Genomic DNA, 21,408 nt, shown 5'->3' with positions numbered 1-21,408 from the left:
TAAGTATCCCCTAAAATCTAAACTGCACTTTCAATAAGTTAGCTTTCTTCCATCCTTCTCCTATATTTCTCCTCCTCTCCTCCACTATTGGACACCTGTTCATAAATAGTAATTGGCTTTTGTATTTAATACGAACTTGTGCTTTATGGATGTTGGTGGGAATTCTGAGAGCTTACATTACAGTCCATTCCTCCAAAAAAGTTCTTATGATTATTTCCAATATGGAAGTATTTAGTTTTATTAATTAGCTTCGTATTTCAAATACAAAACTCCTGGAAAGAGAACACTTTTTTTTTTTACATTGAAGTTTAGTCAACACACAATATTACATCATCTCAAGTGTACAAAATAGTTGATTTGACAAATCTATACTACACATGATGCTCTGCTCACCACAAGTGTAGCTAACATCTGTCACCATACAATGCTATTATAATATCATTAATTATATTCCCTATGCTGTCCCTTTTATCCCCATGACTTATTTATTCCATAACTTGGAGCTTGTATTTCCCACTCCCCTTCACCCATTTTGTCCATGCCACCCCTCTGGAAATCATCAATTCTTTCTCCGTAGTTATTGGTCTGTATCTGCTTTTTTCTTTATATATTTATTCATTTGTTTTGTTTTTTAAATTCCACATATAAGTGAAATCATATGATATGTGTCTTTCTCTTCTTGACTTATTTCACTTAGCATTATTCCCTCTAGATCCATCCACATTGCTGTGAATGGCAACATCTCATCCTTTTTTATGGCTAAGGAATATAAGAGAACAGTTTTTAATCAAGTGTTTGAGATGTACTATTTTGCCCACCTGCTATCTCATTCAAGAGAGAATTGCTTCTTTGTAAGTAGCTTTTGAAAGCAGGTTTTTTAGTTTGTTTTATTAAATACTTTCTTCTTTCACTGAGATGGTTGCTCTCTGAGTATGCTAAGAGAGCATTATGTGGGCACTCAGTTCCTATTCACCACATCATGGATTTTCCTTCTCCCTCTGTTTCTGGTTAAAATTTAGGGCTCTATATTCTTCATGGAAGCTTTGACTTCTGAGACACTATGGGCCTTGCCTTCCAGTTTCCTCTTCATGTTTAGTCCCTATGTTGTTAGTCCATCTAGGCAAGTAAAGTGTAGGTTTTAGGTTACAACAGGTATTCTTGTTGTTGTTGTTTGTAGCATAACATTTTATTGGCTAAATTACCAACAGCTCAGTTTCAACAACTTCATTTTCTATCTAAAAAAAACCGTGCTCCACATGACAGGTGCAGATGTGTGCAATTTTGACTCCGTATTAGTCTTCTCTGGAACTGTCTTTTAGACATTATATGTTTTTTTTTCTTGTGCTCATTTTTATAGGTAACTCTGACCTTGAACTTGCTATGTGTATTTGACTAATGAATATTTTATACTCAGTATCTTTTTCTATAGCTTCAAATCTATATTTAAGATGTCTTCAAAATAGCAGTCTCACATGTTCTAAACTTTTCTTGACATTCCTGATGTTTTTAAGAGCCAGGGCCTGATTTTGCTCAGGCTGGTTATTCATTTGACCAACTCTTAGTCCTAAAAGGGAAGAAACTGATATTACTTTTAACAACATGGAACATATCTAGGATATTTTTTTTACCTTTCAAAAGATTAAACTATTACTGAAATTTTCAACTCAGTACTGGATTCTCTGTCAAAAAGGAGATTATGATTTTATTTGTTCTATTGATGGCAAAGACAAGGTGTTTGAAGCTGAGGAAGTAGGTCTAAAATGTTGCAAACTAAAAGGTGGAAGTAATTAAAAAACAACATGATAATTATGACAGCAAAACTTATATACCTGATATTACTCCAAATGTTTTGTATGTATTAGCAGTTTAATTCTCATAATAACCCTGTGGGGTGGATATGTTCTTACCACCACAATTTTTACATAAGCTGTGGTACAGTGAGGTTCAGGTGGCTTGCTAATTGTCACAGAGCTATCAAATTATGGCTTTGAAGCACAAATGTCAGAATCACTCTTATGCCTATATAGTATATGAAAATTGTTATTTTTACTTATCTAAGACAAAAAAGAGATTGAAGAAGATGAGAAATGTATTTTCAAGATGTATCAAGAAGCTGGGCCTTAAAGAAAAGATGGTATGTTATAATGAAGAGAAAATAAAATAAATCTTCACAAGTAGTTGGATACAAATCCCAGATGTGACATTTGCCAAAAATGTTGCTTTCTTGCACAATTTATTTAGTCTCATTGACCATGAATTTCATGTTCTGTACAATGGATACAACCATAACACCTCTTCAGTCTCTTGCAAGGACTAAAGGTTAGGAAACAAACACTATAACATAAATGTCCATTTTTCTGCCCCCTGCTTTTAAGTGTCAGTAATAAACCAATGTCTTGTTAGATGGGAGAAGTTTGGGGGCAGATAATAATTGCATAAAGCTCAAAATAACCACTACATGATCTGGAGCATCAAGATGAGTCTGGATACAAGGGAGACATTTGTGATGTGACTCAATGTGAGATTAGTCTTAGGTTTAGTGCACCTTCATTTCCTGTTGGAAAGCAAACTACCAATATGAACTTTAAAAAGTTTATGTGTCTTTTGTAGAATAATTCCACATTTGGGTATCAAACTGGAGGCAATGATCCAAACATGCGAAGGAATTTGTGAAGTTCATTATAATTTTAATGATAACAGGTAAACAACTTAAACACTGGCTACAAGTAGAAGGAATTAAATGGTGATTTTTAATGGAATATTGTGCATGAAAACATTTCTGAAAGATTAGATGTCTTGTCACTATATGGAACAGACTTTAAGTTATGTGGGTATTATTATTAAAAATATAGTAAAGAAACAAAATAAAATTAAAACTCTAGAAAAGTCTGAGAGAAAAGGCAATTGTCGACAGAAATAAAAAAGAAAAGTTGCTAAACTGATTATCATATCTCTTCTGGTATTATAAACCTTCATAAAGACTGCTCTAAAGTGAATTGTTCTTGCTCATAGCTGGGAAGCATCATTCTAACGCCTTGTCTATAGGACCACTGCACCTGTTTTAGACTAAAATTTGTACTTTATGGGAAAGTATCAATAATAGTTCATGTTTCCCTTGATTAATGTGATTTTGATTAATTAAAACACCACCAGCTTAATTGTAAAATCTAAGTTTATTTCATTTACTATTTTATGATATTATAATCCAAGTTAGATCATTTTTGATCTAATTATAGATGATTTGACATTCTGTTTATTTATTTTATTTAAAAAATCTCTTTTTAAAAGTTTTTCCCACTATACTGTTGTTGATACCATTTCTGGATTTTTTTCAGGGCTTCAAAAATCCCTTATCATCTTACAACATTCCAGGAGAAGAGTAAAGTACTGTGGGCTGCACATCTAAGATACACTGGTTCTATACTATTTCACAAAGGAATTACTGTGACTTACAGTTGCTCAGAACTAGCTTTGAAAGAATCTCTTAGCCTTATGTGCCACAGACAGTTGTATACCAAAGATTTGCAGATTCAGTAAACATCTGGCACGTTAAATAAGTTATTCAATTGGGATTATAGGAGTGCTGATAATTAAGGGCTCTGGAGAAGAATCTAGAACAGATTTGTTTTCTTTCATGTAACAAACATTGAAGTGATTGCAATGTATCCAGCATAATGCAATGCAAGTGAGATACATAGTTAAACATATATATGACATATCTTCTTGGATTTGTATGTGATGGGAAATGAGAGAAACATAGGAACAGATAAATGTTATATTAATGAGTGTGACAAATTTTCTTTCGGCTTGTTATTGCCTCCATTCTTTCAGTGATTAGCCACTTATAGATGATTCTCCTGAAAATATTTTCCAATCATTATGTTCATATTTATCACCCTTGTTTATTTTTCATTAGAAGTATAGTTGTTACATATTGTTATGCCACCCTGAAGTAATACTAGAAGCCTTTAAGAATGCAAATTCCTGGGACTCCTGGGTGGCTCAGTCAGTTAAGCCTCGGACTTCAGCTCAGGTCATGATCTCACACTTTGTGAGTTTGAGCCCTACATTGGGCTCTGTGCTGACAGCTGGGAGCCTGCAGTCTGCTTCAGATTCTGTCTCCCTCTCTCTCTGCCTTCCCCCCACCCCGCCCACCCCCTGCCTCTCTCAAAAATAAACAAGCATTAAAAAAAAAAAAAAGAATGTAAATTCCATAGTCCCACCAATATTTATGAAATGGTCATAGTAATTAGGTAAGAGTCAGACATATTGACAGAATAAAATATCCCAAAATAGAGAAGCATATGAAAAGAGAAGGAACTTTTCTTTTCTTTTCTTTTTTTTAGGTTTTTATTCAGGCGAAAGGGAAGAAAAAGCTGACGCTAATCGCTAATCAAGAAGTAGAAATATCTTATTGGGTGTCTCACAGAATTACAAAAACAAGAGAACGAAGTTCTAAGTTAAATTTTTAGGAATAATGTACAAAATCCTGTATAGAAATGGCCTTAGGCAATTTTACTGCTTTAGCCTCACCGAATATCAGAAAAAATGATTTGCTGTCCATTAATTGCACTTTTGCACTGAGAAATTGAGTTTGTAAACTCAGCCTTTCCCGAAAGTCAGATACCTTTGCTATCAAATTCACAAGCAAAAGGAGTTTCAAGTCTGCTCTGTTTCCCATGGACATCTTGCATGGACACATCGTGTAGGTGAAGCCCTACATAATGTGCCAGCATTCTAACTGAAAGGAAGTAGAGAAATATCATTTAAAAAAAAAATCTGGTTTCTACCTTGAGACTAGGGTCTAGAACAGATTTGTTTTAGAAAAATCTGGCAAGGAAGATGCAAATTTCCAAATTTCCAAATATGCTTACAGTGTTCAAAGGTTGCAGGATAGCCAGAAATTCTATCAAAATATTATTTGGTTCTCTTTAAAGTGAAATGATCAAATCCATCCTTTAAAACCATTTATAAAGAGTTACACAATAATGTTAAAGAGTAAAATCTTTGAAATTTATTACCTCTTTTTTGCTGTTAATTATGACTACCTCTCACATGGCATACTACTTTATTAATTTTGTCTCCATAGGTGCTATTTTATTTAAATAATCTGAAATAAAAGTAGCTTTCAGAGTTTTCCGAGTATGACTGAGTTTACTATTATCAATAAATTTGTCCTGTCCTTATAGTTTGATAATAGTATCTTTCCTTTTATATCAAATGACAACTGCAGGTATAGCTCTGTAACATGAGAAATAAATATAACCAAATAAAAATACCTAATATTTTATAGTTTGCCTTTAATATATCAAATTATATGTGCATTAAATTAAGAACTGGAAAAAAGATTCTACAAAACATCAGCTCATAAAAGATCATCGGCCCTGGGGCACCTGGGTGGCTCAGTCGGTGAAGTGTCCGACTTCACCTCAGGTCATGATCTTGCAGTCTGTGAGTTCAAGCCCCCCATTGGGCTCTGTGCTGACAGCTCAGAGCCTGGAGCCTGCTTCAGATTCTGTGTCTCCCTCTCTCTCTGGCCCTCCTCTACTTGTGCTCTGTTTCTCTCTGTCTCAAAAATAAACTTTTAAAAAATTTAAAAAAAACCATAATAAGTCCTATGAAATCCAAGTTTAAAATATTAATTAATCATTCAAAATATTTGCAAAAGAATTGTTTGCAAATTTATTCTAAGAAACAGGAAAAAGGCCAAAATATCTCAAATATTCAATAAAATAAAAAATGGGAGAATCAATTTTGTGATACTTGAGGTAGTCAAACAACAAAATTAAATTTAAAATACTCAACTGAAAGGTGTGCCTGGGTGGCTCAGTCAGTTAGGCTTCTGACTTCGGTTCAGGTCATGATCTCAGAGTTCGTGAATTTGAGCCCCCCATCAGGCTCTGTGCTGACAGCTCAGAGCCTAGAACCTGCTTTGGATTCTGTGTCTCCCTCTCTCTCTGACCCTCCCCAGCTCACACTCTGTCCCTCTCTCTCTCAAAAATAAATAAACATTAAAAAAATTTTAAAAAATAGTCAACTTATGGACTTCAGAATACAAATCAAGAAAAGTAAATGTTGATATTGCAAATTTAAAAAAAGTAAAGACTTCAACTATATTAACACTGCTGTATTTTGATTCTGTATAATGAAAGGCAAATTTGAGAAAAAAAATTCCAGAAGTCAGAGATGAAAGACAAAGAATCAATATGACTAAAGAGATTAATTAATTAAATACGTTTCATTCTTTGATTCCATTAGTAAACCTATATTGAGCATTTGTTATTTGCCTTGAAACATTGTAAGTACTTTGAATAGAAAACAAAATGACAAATGTAAAATTCCCCCCTGACAGAGCTCCAATTCCTGGAGTAGATGAAACGAAGGAAACCACAGAATATGCAATATCAGATCAGGTGATAGTGAACAGTATGAAAAGAAAAGAAAGTACACAAAGAAGACCAAGAATGGCAAATGGTTGACTAGAGGGGTGCCTGGGTGGCTCAGTCAGTTAAGCATCTGACTTCAGCTCAGGTCGTGACTTTGGCTCAGGTCATGATCTGGAGGTTCCTGAGTTTGAGCCCCACATCAGGGTCTCTGCTGTCAGTGCACCTGTCATATCCTCTGCCCTTCTCACTTTATGTCCCTCCCCCACTCTCTCTCTCTCTCTCTCAAAAATAAATAAGCATGGAAAATTAGGATGGCCCAGGAATACTTCAAGGAAAACACCTTAAAAAGAAAATGAGTCATGTTAAGATCTGTGGAAGGCGCATTTCAAGCAGAAGCAAGTACTATGTACTATACCTGCTATTTTTAGTGGTTATAATAAGTGTAAACAATCATGTTTTTTGCGTTTTTAAATTTTTATTTAATTCTGAGAGAGAGAGAGAGAGAAAGAAGGGGGAGACACAGAATCCGAAGCAGTCTCCAGGCTCTGAGCTGTCAGCACAGAGCCCGACGTAGGGCTTGAACCCATGAGCAGCGAGATCATGATCTGAGCCAAAGTCAGATGCTTAACCAACTGAGCCACCCAGGGACTCCTATAAACAATCATGTTTAACATGACTGGTAAAAATTTAAGTCTCGGGGCACCTGGGTGGCTGTCAGCTGAGCGTCCAACTTTGTCTCAGGTCATGATCTCATGGTCTGTGGGTTTGAGCCCTGCATTGAGCTCTATGCTCACAGCTCAGACACTGGAGCCTGCTTCAGGTTCTATGTCCCTCTCTGTCTCCCCCACCTCACTGCTTGTGCTCTGTTTCTCTCTCTCTCAAAAATAAATAAACATTAAAAAACTTAAAAAAATTAAGTCTCCAAGTTTAATGAATACCACTATTCTACTCTGGGAAAGTATATGAAGAGTACTTTACCTCTATTATTGTTTTATATTTTAGTTCCCCAGTGTTCCAATCTCCAAAAAAAAAAAAAAACAAACAAAAACTAGTTATTATTGTTTCATTAAATTTTCATATGAAGTTACTAACATTTTTTCTTCTGTCTTGCACTTTTTTCTTTTGACAACTATACTGTAACTTAGTACAATAGATTTTTTTTAATTAATAGATTTTATTTTGTAGAGCAGTTTTAGGTTTGCAGAAACATCAAGTGGGAAAGAGAAAGGATTCCCATTTATCTCTTCATCACCCCTACCTCAGCAATTTCCCTTATAATTAATGTTTTGCATTAGTGTGGTATATTTTTATAAGTGGTACACCAATATTGATTCATTATTACCAATAAGAGCCCAAGTTTATGTAATAATTCATCGTGTTATACATTCTATTGACAAATGTATACAATAGATTAGTACAATAGATTTTTGAACAGTGGCTTTATGTGGGACTCACTTGTAGATTTATTTCCCTGCCAGTGGAGTGACTTCTTTGTTCAGTCTTTTTAACTACTCCAATGTCTGCCTAATGAAATAATCTCAATTAGCCATTTTCTTTCAGAGCTAACTCTAAGTTAAATAGCACTGGGGAGTATGGTCTAGATGACAGCTCATTGATCCAATTTACGTTAATTCTTGAGACTATGACTGGCCTTTGGATAGCCATTTGAGAGGCAGGGGAGACTGAAGTTCTTAGAAGAATGTGCACTAAATCACAATCCATGACATAGATGGCTCTACAAATGGAAAGCATAAAATCAAATATCAAAGTGAGACTAAGATATATTCTAAATATAACTGCAAATACATATCAAGATCATCAAATATGGGTATGTTCTTAGACACAGTCATACTTCTTATAAAAAAATAAGCTAAAATATTAATCAGACATTAAATTTGTTATTTTTTTCAATAGTAAGTAAAACTTTATGCATATCTAAAAATATGGCAGAAATCTTTAAGTAAATTATTAACTACTGGAATATTTTGCTGCCATCAAAATCATCTTACAGAAAATGTTTTAAGGAATGGGTGTATATAGGGTAAATTATAATAAACAGACTACAAATATCACCAACATAATAACACTATCCTTGTAAATGAACAAAATAATTTCCAAGGTAAATCATGAAAAGTAATGGTAAGGCATTTAACAAAATGTTACCAATAGTTTTGGTAATTAGTTATATTGGAGACTTTTACTTTTTTTTATCTCATTATTTTTTTTTACCTTTTATATTTGCTAAGTTTACTATATTGTATATGAATCATTAATTAGGAAGCAGAGTCCAGAGCAAAAATTACCTTTGAAAATTTTAATTATTTACAAAGAATTCCTCCTGCTCTTCTGTTTGATAGGGGATTATAGGAAGAGGGGAAGACCAAGTCTTGAAGTTTACCATTTTCTATGTAATCTCTGAAATAATGAACTAACAGAATCCAATGGCCTTGAAATTTATGCTTCTTGTCTACAGTTAATGGAAAGGAATAGGGAAAGCTAACCTTCTTCTGGGTTCACAATCACATGAAACGTAAACATTGACTAGATTTTCTAATGGGAAAGAATAGGCATAATCACTTCTATTTATTTTCTATTTATACCTCTATAGTATTTAAAAACCAGGACATATACTCTTCCTTAAAAACACACACACAGACAAAACCTGTTAATTATATCAGAACAATGTACTTTAATAAAAATATAATCTCCTGAAATAAAATCTTCCTTAATCCTGAACGTGAGAACTGGGTTATTTCATGAAGAATGAAGTGCTAATGTATCATTCACAGTTTCCATGCTAAGCAGAACCTAATTTTAATCATGAACATATGTTTGAAGGAATCCTTACTGTTTTCAAGAGAATGACTCTTACTGCATCATTCTCTAGTGAGATAATAGCATAGTTCATTTTCCAGTCAGGTGTAATCTTTTGCTTTCAAGTAGATATGGCATAAATGAATTTAAACCTGAAAACCTGGCTAAAACCTATTTCATGATTAATTAGTCCCTTTTAGAAAGTCAATTAAATGCTAGATGCCACACATTAAAATGGAGAGATAATGACTGACAGAATGGAGAAACATGGGTATGCATAAATTGTCTCTGGCCTGATTTAAAGACTTAAACTGAAATTTTAACATCAAAATGAATATTATAATAACGTGTCAGGTCCATCATTCTCTCAGCCAGTGTAGCATCATCAGGTTTTACCCCAGCGTGAATACTGACATTGTTTCATTAAGCTTAACATTTGTTTTAGTCAAAGTACACAGTTCCTACAGGGTGAGATATTGTAGTTGTCTTAGAACATATCAGCTTTCACAGTACTGTGAAAATTTTTTCATTCTTTGGTAAATTTTACTTTGAAATATTTTCAGGATGATATCCAACCATCAGAGTAAAAACATATGATACTGGTAATGGCTGTGTGATGAGACCACTGGTGCTGGTAAGAACGTTAGAGTCATCAGGTCCAATTTTTATTTTTTTTTAATTGCCATACTCAGGTTCAGAGGACTGTATTTGTAATCATGGTCATACACACTTCTCAATAAGTTTATTTTAATATCTGGATGCCTGAACCTCAGATTCATCCGATTTCTTTTTTTTTTTAATCTCTAAACAGTGTGTTAGTTACTTCTTTCCTAGAAATAGAACCTTATAGGAATAGAAATTGTCAGATGCCAAGTAAGTTAGTAATTTTAGTTTATTTTACTACACTCAAACATAAAAGTGTTTCAGTTTATTTTCCAACCTTAGAATGTTGGACATTAGTCATTTTTTCATTATTTTTAACACATACATACATGCCCTGTCTTTTTTATTTTTGCCCTAATATCTAAAAGTAGTGCTCTGTAGCATTTAGTTTGAAGCAAAATTTTTAAAAAATGCTGATGATATCCAATTGGGAAAAATAATAAAGTAAAAATAAAAGCAACATCACCATAGTATTTTTTTTACACATTACTTGAATGCAATCAAAATTAATTTTGTGATAAATTTCATCTTCTTTCCTTCCTTCCTTCTCTCTCTCTCTCTCTCTCTCACCCCCCTTTTGTTTATCTATCATATCTATCATCAAATCATGCATCTATCTATCCCTTTCTGTCTTTTTTGGACTTTTACTTTAAACTTTTTCTTCAAAAGAGGATTATTTTAAAGTGTTTATTTATTTGTTTATTTTGAGAAAAGAGAGAGAGAGCACATGCACAAGCAGAGAAGGAGCAGAGAGTGAGGGAGAGAGAGATGCCCAAGCAGGCTCTGCGCTCAGGCCAGGCTCAGTCTCTGCAATCTCAAGATCGGTATCAAGAGTTAGTGTTTAACTGAGTCACCTAGGTGTTCCAAAAGAGCATTGTTAAAAAAATTAATGTTTATTAATTATTTTTGAGAGAGAGAGAGAGAGAGAGAGAGTGGAAGTGGGAGAGAGGCAGAAAGAGGGAGACACAGAATCCAAAGCAGGCTCCAGACTCTGAGCTATCAGCACAGGTCCCACACTTGGGGCTTGAACCCACAAAGTGTGAGATCATGACCTGAGCTGAAGCCAGGTGCTTAACAGACTGAGCCACCCAGGTGCCCCCTAAAAGAGCATTATTTTAAATTTTAATCGCTTATTTTATATTCAATCATGCTTATAATACAGAAAAATATACATTTCTTTGGAAAGAAACTACCAGGAAACAATGGCATTAAGGTCTCCAAAAAAAAAAAATAATAATAATACTGAATAAATACAAACTTAAGAGACTTTTAACAAAATATGATTTTTGTGGTAAAGTTGCAAGCAACAAAACTCAGGAACATCTATAAACAATGGCAATTTGGAGGAAATATTTAAAATCATTAGCTTGAGTATAACATTGCTAGCTAAAAATAGGTCCTTCCTGTACAAAATCAAATCTCTTTAGTCTAAGACTCTGAACTAGAAGATTCTCATGTAAGAAGTGCAGGTGGCACTCTGGACGTTCTGGACATCGAATTATTATGAATGCACAATAGTCCTGCCTTGTGAGATAGAGATCACCATAATAGAGACTCATGGAAGATCATTTAACTTAGAGCTCATAAAACAATTAACTTTAGTAAACATAATATAAAGAATACTGGATTAGATGGATCATTAGTCTCAGCTGATATATTTGTTATATTTTTAGCATACTCGTGGGTCATGCCACTGTTCCTCCTATACAATTTCCCTAATATCACTTAAAAAATATTGATTGCTAACCCTCAGTTGTGGCTGTCCATAACAAATACATTCTTCTAAGAATTCAAGACTACATTTTAAGATGTGAGACTGTGATCAAAAAGATATTAATAACACCTTTTTAGTAATAAGTGTGTGTGTGTGTGTGTGTGTGTGTGTGTGTGTGTGAATCATAACTATACAGGTCAGTTTGAGTCTTCTTATTTCTTAGTTCTTCAATTGAATACAAAGTTATAACTTCTATTATACAAAAATAACAAACACAACTAATTAGCATCCTTGAACCTCATAAGATTGCAATTTGGCAGGAATATTTGGCAGATATTACAGTCAGGTATCCACTGGAATATAAATAGAGAATATAGAATATTTCTCATGACATTTATGTCAACAAGCTATAAGGACAAATACTTTGGGCAGTTTCCAAAATGTTTTTCCTAATTGTCGTTAGTTTGTTCAAAAGAGTTCTTAAAATATAAAATCTTTTCTAAGAGACAGTTATTTTAAATTTAGCTTGAAGGAGTTAAGACTGGTGACAAAAATAAATCGGGCCCTTGACTCTAAATTGCCCTTCTTTGAACTTTTGTATACAATGTGAATGAGCACTTCATAGGCCCCATTTAACTAAATGCCTGGGTAATCAATAATCACAAAGTATTCATTATTTGTATTTCTTCTCATTAGAATCCACATCCTAGCATAATTCTGTGCATGAATTAAATAAAAATGAATTTACTGATTACATTATGGTGTTTTGGACAGTTTGCCGCATGGATGCTGTTAGTTTCAGAAGTGACCAGCAGACCCAAAATTGCAAGTGGAGGTTAATTTGAGTTAACACATTTACAAAAAATAGTGTAGTTTTTCTTAAGTGCATAGTAAAATAATGTGTTCATGAGCAATCGTATTCCAGAGAAATTATAACTAATTTAGAGTATAGAGTTAAGTTCTCAATAATATTATACAGAGCAACTTCGATTATTTAATAATGTGAAATGTTAATTCACTTTGAACTAAGTAAGCAAATAAATAAATATCCTTTGCTTCAAGACAAGTATAAACCTTTTTATCTTTGGATTTAAATTCCTGCTAATGGTTTAATTCAAAAGTTATATGTTGATTATAACTATTAATTATTAAAATCATTATTAAAGATGAAAATTTTGTGGTTTCAATTTGATCATTTATTTCTATTATTAAAACATCTATGTCTCAACTGGTTTAGAAAGTGTATTTAAATTCTGTGAACATTCAGACTAGTGAAAGAAAGAGTGTTGCAATATTTCAATTAATATATTTGAAAACTATAACTGCATATTTATCCATTTAAAATTTCACTTTAATACTTACTCATTTGCTCTTCTATAATTTAGCATTTACTGATGAGGATATAATTTTCGTAGAAATTAAGGAATATGTCCAAGACTACATAGAGTTAGAGGGCAGTTAATGGATTAGAGGAGGCATTTAAATAGATTTTTCTACTTAATTTTGAAGAAAGAAAGATATTTAAATATGTTCTTCTGTATAATTTGAGGTGCTTTTTCTCCTATGCTCCCTATGCTTGTTACAGAAGTAAACTGTAGAAAATTACATGTCTTGCTATTCATTATTTAACAAGTGGAAATATTGCACAGATGCTCAACATGTCATCATATTTTAAATAAAAAATTAAAAGAACTTCTCAAAGATGTATACTGAGAAGTCATCATCAAGTAACACTTGGGGATGGAATATCTCAGCGTGAACGGTGTGGGCAAATGCCTGGAGTTAGGAACATAACATAAAAAGACGTCAGTGATACTCACATAGCACATGATCAGGAAGGTGGCTTTTCCAGGGCAAAGCTTATCTATTGCAGTCTGGATGTGCTGCCCCTGTGATTTCCCCAAATGTGGGAAATTTAACTGCATAATTTGTGATAATATGGTAATGGGGGATTGAGTTCTACCTTTCCCTAAAAAAGTTAATTAAATTAAAAAAAAAAAAAAACCTTCAGTGATGTTAGACCACAGAGGTCGCATCTGCTTAGATCATAATCATGTATGTCTGTGAGCACGAGGGACAGCATTGCTAGTTAAGAGATGGTGTTTGTCTCATTTGCAAGGACGTTAAGAGGAGAGTTTGTATTACATGGAAAAAGTAATAAACAAGATAAGATTGACATTTCTGAATCTCAGTCTTGCAGAAGAGTAGAAAATATCTGAGGAAGAAAGATTGCCATCAATCATATAGTTCTCACTCTATCCTCTCAACCTTCAAATTATGCTTTGCAAAATTGAGAACAATTATCAAGTTATCCTTTGCATGTGATAACGTTGGTTCCAGAATGCTATGATTAAAATGATGCCAAAAAATAATAGTGAACTCAAAATAATATAATTCTTTTTCATTTTTAATATAAACAAACATAAAAGTTGAACTCAAACATTTGTCTGGCATCATAAGTGAAGATTAAGTTTTCTCATATACTCTATGTTTATTTATTTATTTATTTTCTAATGTTTATTTATTTTTGAGAGACAGAGAGAGACAGAGCATGAGTGGGATTGGGGCAGAGAGAGACACACACACAGAATCTGAAGCAGGCTCCAGGCTCTGAGCTGTCAGCACAGAGCCTGACGCAGGACTCGAACCCACATACCGCTAGATCATGACCTGAGCCGACGTCAGACACTTAACCGACTGAGCCACCCAGGCACCCCATATAATCTATGTTTATTGAAACAACTTTGGAATGCACCTAATGCAGTATATTTTAAGGTATTGATGACCATAATGATATTTACCTGTGAAATATGAATATCCATATACAGTAGCCCCAAACAAAATAAGCCCTTAGGAAATGTTCACATTCCTCAAGTCTCCCCAACTTCAACACTATTCCCTATCCATAGAATGTAGACAAAGTTAATCAAATAGTAAATATTATTTCATGTAAAAATTGTGATCATACAGTCCATGCTGACATAGAGTCACAGTCCAGGGTTTAAAAAACACTGACAAAATGGCCTGAGCAAATTCTATTCCATTCACTCTGTTAACCACAATTCTGGTACACAGTCAAGATCAGCTGCCTTGCTGAATGCTACCTTCATATTAATTCTCTCTGTCACTAATTACAATTACAAAGTGTTGAATACTTTAATTTTTCATGTCCAAATTGTTTTGAAATAATATAAATATTTTAAAGCAGTCAGAGGAAAATAAAAACTGATGTTTTATATTCTTACAAACATTGGGAGTTTAATTTAATAAGCTGTAATATGTTTATCAAATATAAAAGAGAAAATAGAACCCATAAAATGTAATGTAATGTATGTCAGGAAATCATCCTAAAAAAATCATAGACTGATTGTTTTAAGTAACTTTTAAAGGGTTATCAATACATTATCCCTCTTTGTGATTTCTTTGCTTCTTACTTTTCATCGGTAGAAGTAAAATACACTGAATTGACAAAATAACTATATATATATATATATATATATATACACACACATGTATACATATATATATACACACACATGTATACATATATATATATATCTATATATACATACACATTAGTCATCAAATATCATGAAAACACAGAAATAAGACAATAGTGGAATATTCCAGAAGAAACTGAGGTGAAATGGACATGACTTGTGCTGATAGCAACATTCAAAATCATACCCAGAATGGTCTACATTTTGAAATTTTGCAACTATTTATGTGAAGTTGGCATTTAATATATTAATGAGAATGCCTTTGATCCTTATAGAGATATAATTAATTTAATTGGTATGTAAATATTTTAAGAAGGTATTAATAATTAACACATTTATATAGTAATTACCATGTATCATTTACACTCATCAGGATTTTATATATGTGTATGCACATAACTTAATTCTCTCCACAACTAAATCACTCATTATCTTTACATAGGACTATTACTATCTTTATTTTATAATGATCTAATTCAGGCACAGAGAAACTAAATTGCGCGAATTTACCAGGGAAATCTGTACAGAGGCTGTATTGATCTACAATCCATGCTCTGTACAACACTGCACTGTGCTATTCATTTTACGTTCCTATTTTTATATTACCTTTTTGTGTATCTTGCCTGTGTTATATGTGTAAAGACACTTAACCATTAGAGTAACATTTAAATGTATGCTTAATCCCTAGTGAGTCCATGTATGCAATTTATGAATTTATGTTAAGTTTCAGTATAATATGATATCAGATTTAGTGAAATTTTAGAGAAGAATCTCTATACCTTTAATTGTGAGGAATTAATATTCTCATTTAAAAGTACAATTCAATTTTCTTTTATTTGAAAATTGTAATGTTTTGTTTGTTTGTACTTGTGGATTATATGTATACATCTCAATAAAAGGAAATGTTCACTAGAAAAATTATCAGATCTTCATTAACTTATCTAGCCAAACTGAAGTGATATTTTCTACAATATTTAATTGGAAGTTTTATCTGATAATTTTAAATATGAATTTTTAATATTTCTTTCATGACCTTAAATAAGAATTTCACACTGAATAATTACAATTAAATTATGTTAACTATTTATATGTTGAGTACTTTCCTTCTCAGACCAGGAATGTGTCAATGGTTCTTGTCAACACTAAATCTATTTTACATTTCTTAGAGTATTTAAATATTACAATAAGTGAGAAAATTAAAGAAAAGCATAATCATTTGAAAAGAGGAAATAAAACTTTTTTCCTATTTTCAGAATACCTGTTTACATAGAAAATACTAAGGAATCCTCAAAACAACTACTAAAATTACTACTAAAACTACTAAATTTAGTAGTTACAAGGTATAATTTTAGTAGCATCAATTAATTCAAATGGCATGCTAAAAACCATTAATGATGCCAACAACCATAAACTACTTAGAATAAACTAAACAGAAATAAATATAAGACCTGTATATACAGAACTAAAAAAATAACATTTCTGGGAGAAATTAAAAACCTTTGTGGACAGAGAGTTATTCCATGTGTATGAATTAGAAAGCTTATCATTTCTATGTCAATTCTTTCCAAATTGACTTGTAGATAAATTTCCAATAGAAATCCCACAAAGGGTTAAGGCTTTTGTTTAAGATAAGGCTTTTTTAGATAAGGCTTTTTTTTTTCTTTAAGAACAATTTTAGATCTAGCAAAATATTACAAATCAGTACAGTGTGGTCATTGATTTTTGGCAAGGTGACCAATTCAGTGTATATGGGAGAACTATTTTCAATGAATGGTGTTATTACAACTGTATATCCATGAACACAAGAATAAATTTGTATCCCCTAACATATATTATATATGAATATAACTGAGAATGGATCAAAGACCTGAATTTGAAAGCTAAAACTATTAAGTTCTTAGAAGGAAATGGGTGAAACACCATCATGACCTTAGACTAACCAATGTCTTTTGGATATGACAGCAAATACACAGCAAAGATAAAATAGATAAATCAGACTTTATCACATTAGAAAATTTGTGTGTCAAAGGACACTGCCAAGAAAATGGGAGGACAAACCCTATTGAATGGGATAAAACATTTACAAAATCATATATCTGACACGTGCTTAGTATCTGCAATATATAAAGAACTTTTACAACTCAACCAAAAAAGACAACTCAATTAAAAAAAAAAATAGGATAAAGATTTGACTAGAGATTTCTCCAAAGGAGGTTTACAATGACCAATAAGCATACATAAAGATGCTCCACGGTGAAATGCTCTCAAAACTACCATGAGGGATCACTTCACATTCAGTAAGATAACTAGAATTATCATATGAGCCAATAATTCCATTCCTAGGTATGTATTCAAGAGAAATAAGAACATATGTCCACATCAAAATTTATACATTAATTTCATAGAGGCATTATTTATGATATTTATAAAAAGTGGAAGCAATCTGAATGCTTATCAACTGGGGGCGCCTCCGCGGCTCAGTCGGTTAAGTGTCTATCATGGGCTCAGGTCATGATCTTGTGGTTCATGATCCAGCCCCACGTAGGGCTCTGTACTGACAACTCAGAGGCTGGAGCCTCTTTTGGATTCTGTGTCTCCCTCTGTCTCTTCCCCTCTTTGACTTTCACTCTCTCTTTCTCTCTGTCTCAAAAATAAATAAACATTAAAAAATTAAATGCTTATGAACTGATCAGTGGATAAAAAAAGGTGATAGGTCTGTATGATGAAATATTATTCAGCCATAAAAATGACTGAAGTACCGTTACAGGCTACAATGTGGAGAAACATTCAAAACATTACATTAAGTGAGAGAAGCCAAATCCCAAAAACAGATATTATATGGGTTCGTTCATATGAAATACCCAGAATAGGCAAATTATAGAGACAGAAAGTCAATTAGTGGTTGCTACGGGATAAAGGAGGATGGGAGAAAATGGGGCTAAATGCTAGTAAGTATATAGTTTACTTTGTGTTCGTGGAAATGTCCTGAAATTAGATAATGATGATTGTTGCACAACATAGAATACACTAAAAGCATTGAAATGTATGCCTTGAAATATTGCATTTATGTTATGCGCATACATCTAAATTTTTAAAATATTGTAAGTTTCAAAAATGTACTAGTATACAGGTACTAGTATATAGTTCCTATATACTTCACACTCAATTTCATCTATTATTAATCTACATCATATATTTAGTATTAATATGGTGTATTTGTTATAAGTAAATAGTTATATACCATATTACTATTAACTAATGTCCATACTATATTCAAATTTCCTTAGCTTTTACTTATGTCATTTTTCTGACACAGGATTTAGCATACCACATTACATTCAGTAGTCATGTCTTTGTAAGTTTCCCCATGGTGTGCATTTCAGGATTTCCTTGTTTTTGATGATCTTGTCAGTTTTGAAGACTATGTTTCATTGGTATTTAGTAGAATCCCCTTCAACTGGAATTTGTTTAATGATTTTGTCATGATAAGATTGACGTTGAGGTTATCAACATGACATCACTGTTGATATTAATCTTGATCGCCTGGCTGAGATAGTGTTGGTCAGGTTTCTCCACTTTTTTTTTTTTTTCTGATTTCTATGCTCTTCTCTCTTGAAGGAAATGACTGCATACCTCACACTTAAGAAGCAGGGAGTTATGTTTCACAGTCTTAAAAGCAGCAGATCTACATAAATTGTTTGGAATTCTGCATGGGGGATTTGGCTCTTCTTCCAATTTATTTATTCAATCATTTATTTAATCATTTTGAATTCACAGATACTTATTTTATACTTTGGGTTATAATCCAATAATGTTTTGTTTGTGTCCTTGTTAATACTGTTCGAGCTTTGGCCACTGGGAGCTCTTTCACTTGATTCCTGTGTTCCTTTGACATATTTCCATCTCTTCTTTTGCATTTGTTTGTTATGTTTCTAGCACTTACGTCCTGGCAATATAAGATGCTCCAGGCTTAACTTGTATATTTCCTGCCCCTGTCCTAGAATTGCTAATTTCTCCAAGGAACTCTGGTTCTTTTTATTGGAAAATAGTATTAGAAGCTAAGATGATTGCTACAGTGTGGTGCTAGTTGCTACTGAAGTGCCATTACGCCTAGGCCACTCAACTGACAGGGCAAGAAAACGTGTGTGTGTGTGTGTGTGTGTGTGTGTGTACTAGCTTATGTATATACACATATCTACACTTGTTTTTGTTTTATTTTTTTTACATTTATTTATTTTGAGAAACAGAGTGAGACAAAGCATGAGCGGGGGGAGGGGCAGAGAGAGAAGGAGACACAGAATCTGAAGCAGTCTCCAGGCTCTGAGTAAGTGGTCAGCACAGAGCCTGATGCAGGGCTCAAACCCACAAACTGTGAGATCATGACCTGAGCCGAAGTCAGATGCTCAACCGACTGAGCCACCCACGCTCTCCTCTACAAACACTTTTGTATGTAATCATCTGAATCTATTTTAAGCTAAACATAAATTCATATTGATGCATTTAACTCTAATTTTTTACAGCATGGATCTTTCTAGCCTCCTCCCCTATAACTTCTCACTCCAACTGTGAGAAACCTGACACTTACCATGACATCTATTTACTGTTTAATTCCAGGATAAATGTATAGTGATTTCAGAATTCTTAGCCTTACCCACAGGGAAAAAAAAACTTTATTATCTAGAATATAAATCTGTAGTCTTTCTTTACCTTTGATTTTCAAGGATCTAAACATTTCTGAAGTTACTTAGCTCAGTATTGCTTCCCCCACTAGCATTAGTAAAGTTTTTTCCTATATTTCTAATATTTCCTATATTCTTAATACACTTAGAATCTTTTGTCACATTCTGCATTCCATACTGATATATGCTGACCTGCTAAATCATTTTTAAATTGCATATATTAAGGTTTATTCTGTCAACTGTAAAGTTCTGTTGGTTTTGACAAATGCATGCTTTCATATACTCACCATGATAGTGTCATATAATAGCTTCACTATCCTAAAAATATCCCCTATGCTTCACTTATTCTACCCTTTCTCTCACCTTGAACCTGTGGCAAACCATTGATCTTTTAAAGTCATGTATAGTTTTGCCTTTTCCAGACTGACAAAGTATAATCATATAAAATGTAGCCTTAATATACTAGTTTCTTTGATTTAGCAATGGGTATTACAGATTAAACTTTTTTTAAAATTAACATTTATTTATTTTTGAGAGAGAGACAGAGCATTAACAGGGGAGCAGCAGAGAGAGAGGGAGACACAGAATCAGAAGGAGGCTGGCTCCAAGCTCTGCGCTGTCAGCACAGAGCCGGACGTGGGGCTTCAACTCACAAACTGTGAGATCATGACCCGAGCCTAAGTTGGATGTTTAACTGACTGAGCCACCCAGGAGCCCCAGATTGAACTGTAGTTTTGCAGCTTGGAAGGGCATTTCCTTTCCTCAAAAAATAACACACATGTGTAAATGTACCACTGTTTATTTATTCATCCACCCATTAAAGGAATGCTTGGTTGCTTGAAATTTTTGCCAATATGGATAAACATTTGCATTCAGATTTTTGTGTGAAGATAAATTTTGAGCAGAGATGTTAACTATTCCAAGTGATCATTATTTTCAATAAGCCTCTGAGGATAGGGCTTTTTCCAGAGAATAGAGCTTGGAATAAGATCAAGTAGCAACAAGGTTGGGAATGGGGCTTTTCAAAAGAGATCAAAATACTACCTGTTTTCTGAAGATGGGGCTTTTAATAAACTCCCAGAGAGGCAAATCCTGCTGTTGGCTATGAGTCTGCGAGCCTTCACTCATCATGACCACACCATGGAATTGGGGAAAGGAGATGGAGGTAACTCCAAGCAGAATGCCAAAGATGCTGTTCTTATTGTTTCATGAGGTTTTCTCAATAAATGATTTTCAGTTTTCTTTCTGTGCCTTTAGTTATTTGCAAAAGTTATGAAATCTTTGGTTATCACAATTTGGCAGGATTTTTATTTCTTATGTGATAAAGTGAGCTCACAGATGTCATCACTCCAACTTTCGAAAGTCCCACACTACTTTGGTAATCTCTTCTTGAATACTTTGCCAAATATAGCTGATGTAAAACAGAAATATGCTAAAAAATCTGTTCCTAATGTCTTCCTCTAGACATAATTCATTAATCATACATTCTACCTCCAAAGTTACTACGAGTGACACTTTCAGCATTTTTCCAGTGGATATTATGGATTGCCATCTTTCCAGTCTCTGATAGTACCTCACAAGCCACTAGCTGCTCAGCAACTAAGTCAAAGGCATGCCTTTCAGTTATAATCATTGCTGTTGTTTTTAATGCC

General features: G+C 33.3%; 1 pseudogene; it reads left to right on the top strand.

The window, feature by feature from the left end:
* The first annotated feature begins 13,389 nt into the window (after positions 1-13,389).
* Positions 13,390-13,544, top strand: LOC122230896 (annotated as a pseudogene).
* The last annotated feature ends 7,864 nt before the right edge of the window (positions 13,545-21,408 follow it).

This window comes from Panthera tigris, chromosome C2 (genome assembly GCF_018350195.1).
Source record: "Panthera tigris isolate Pti1 chromosome C2, P.tigris_Pti1_mat1.1, whole genome shotgun sequence".
Taxonomy (NCBI): domain Eukaryota; kingdom Metazoa; phylum Chordata; class Mammalia; order Carnivora; family Felidae; genus Panthera; species Panthera tigris.
This window is presented reverse-complemented; position numbering and strand designations above follow the sequence as displayed.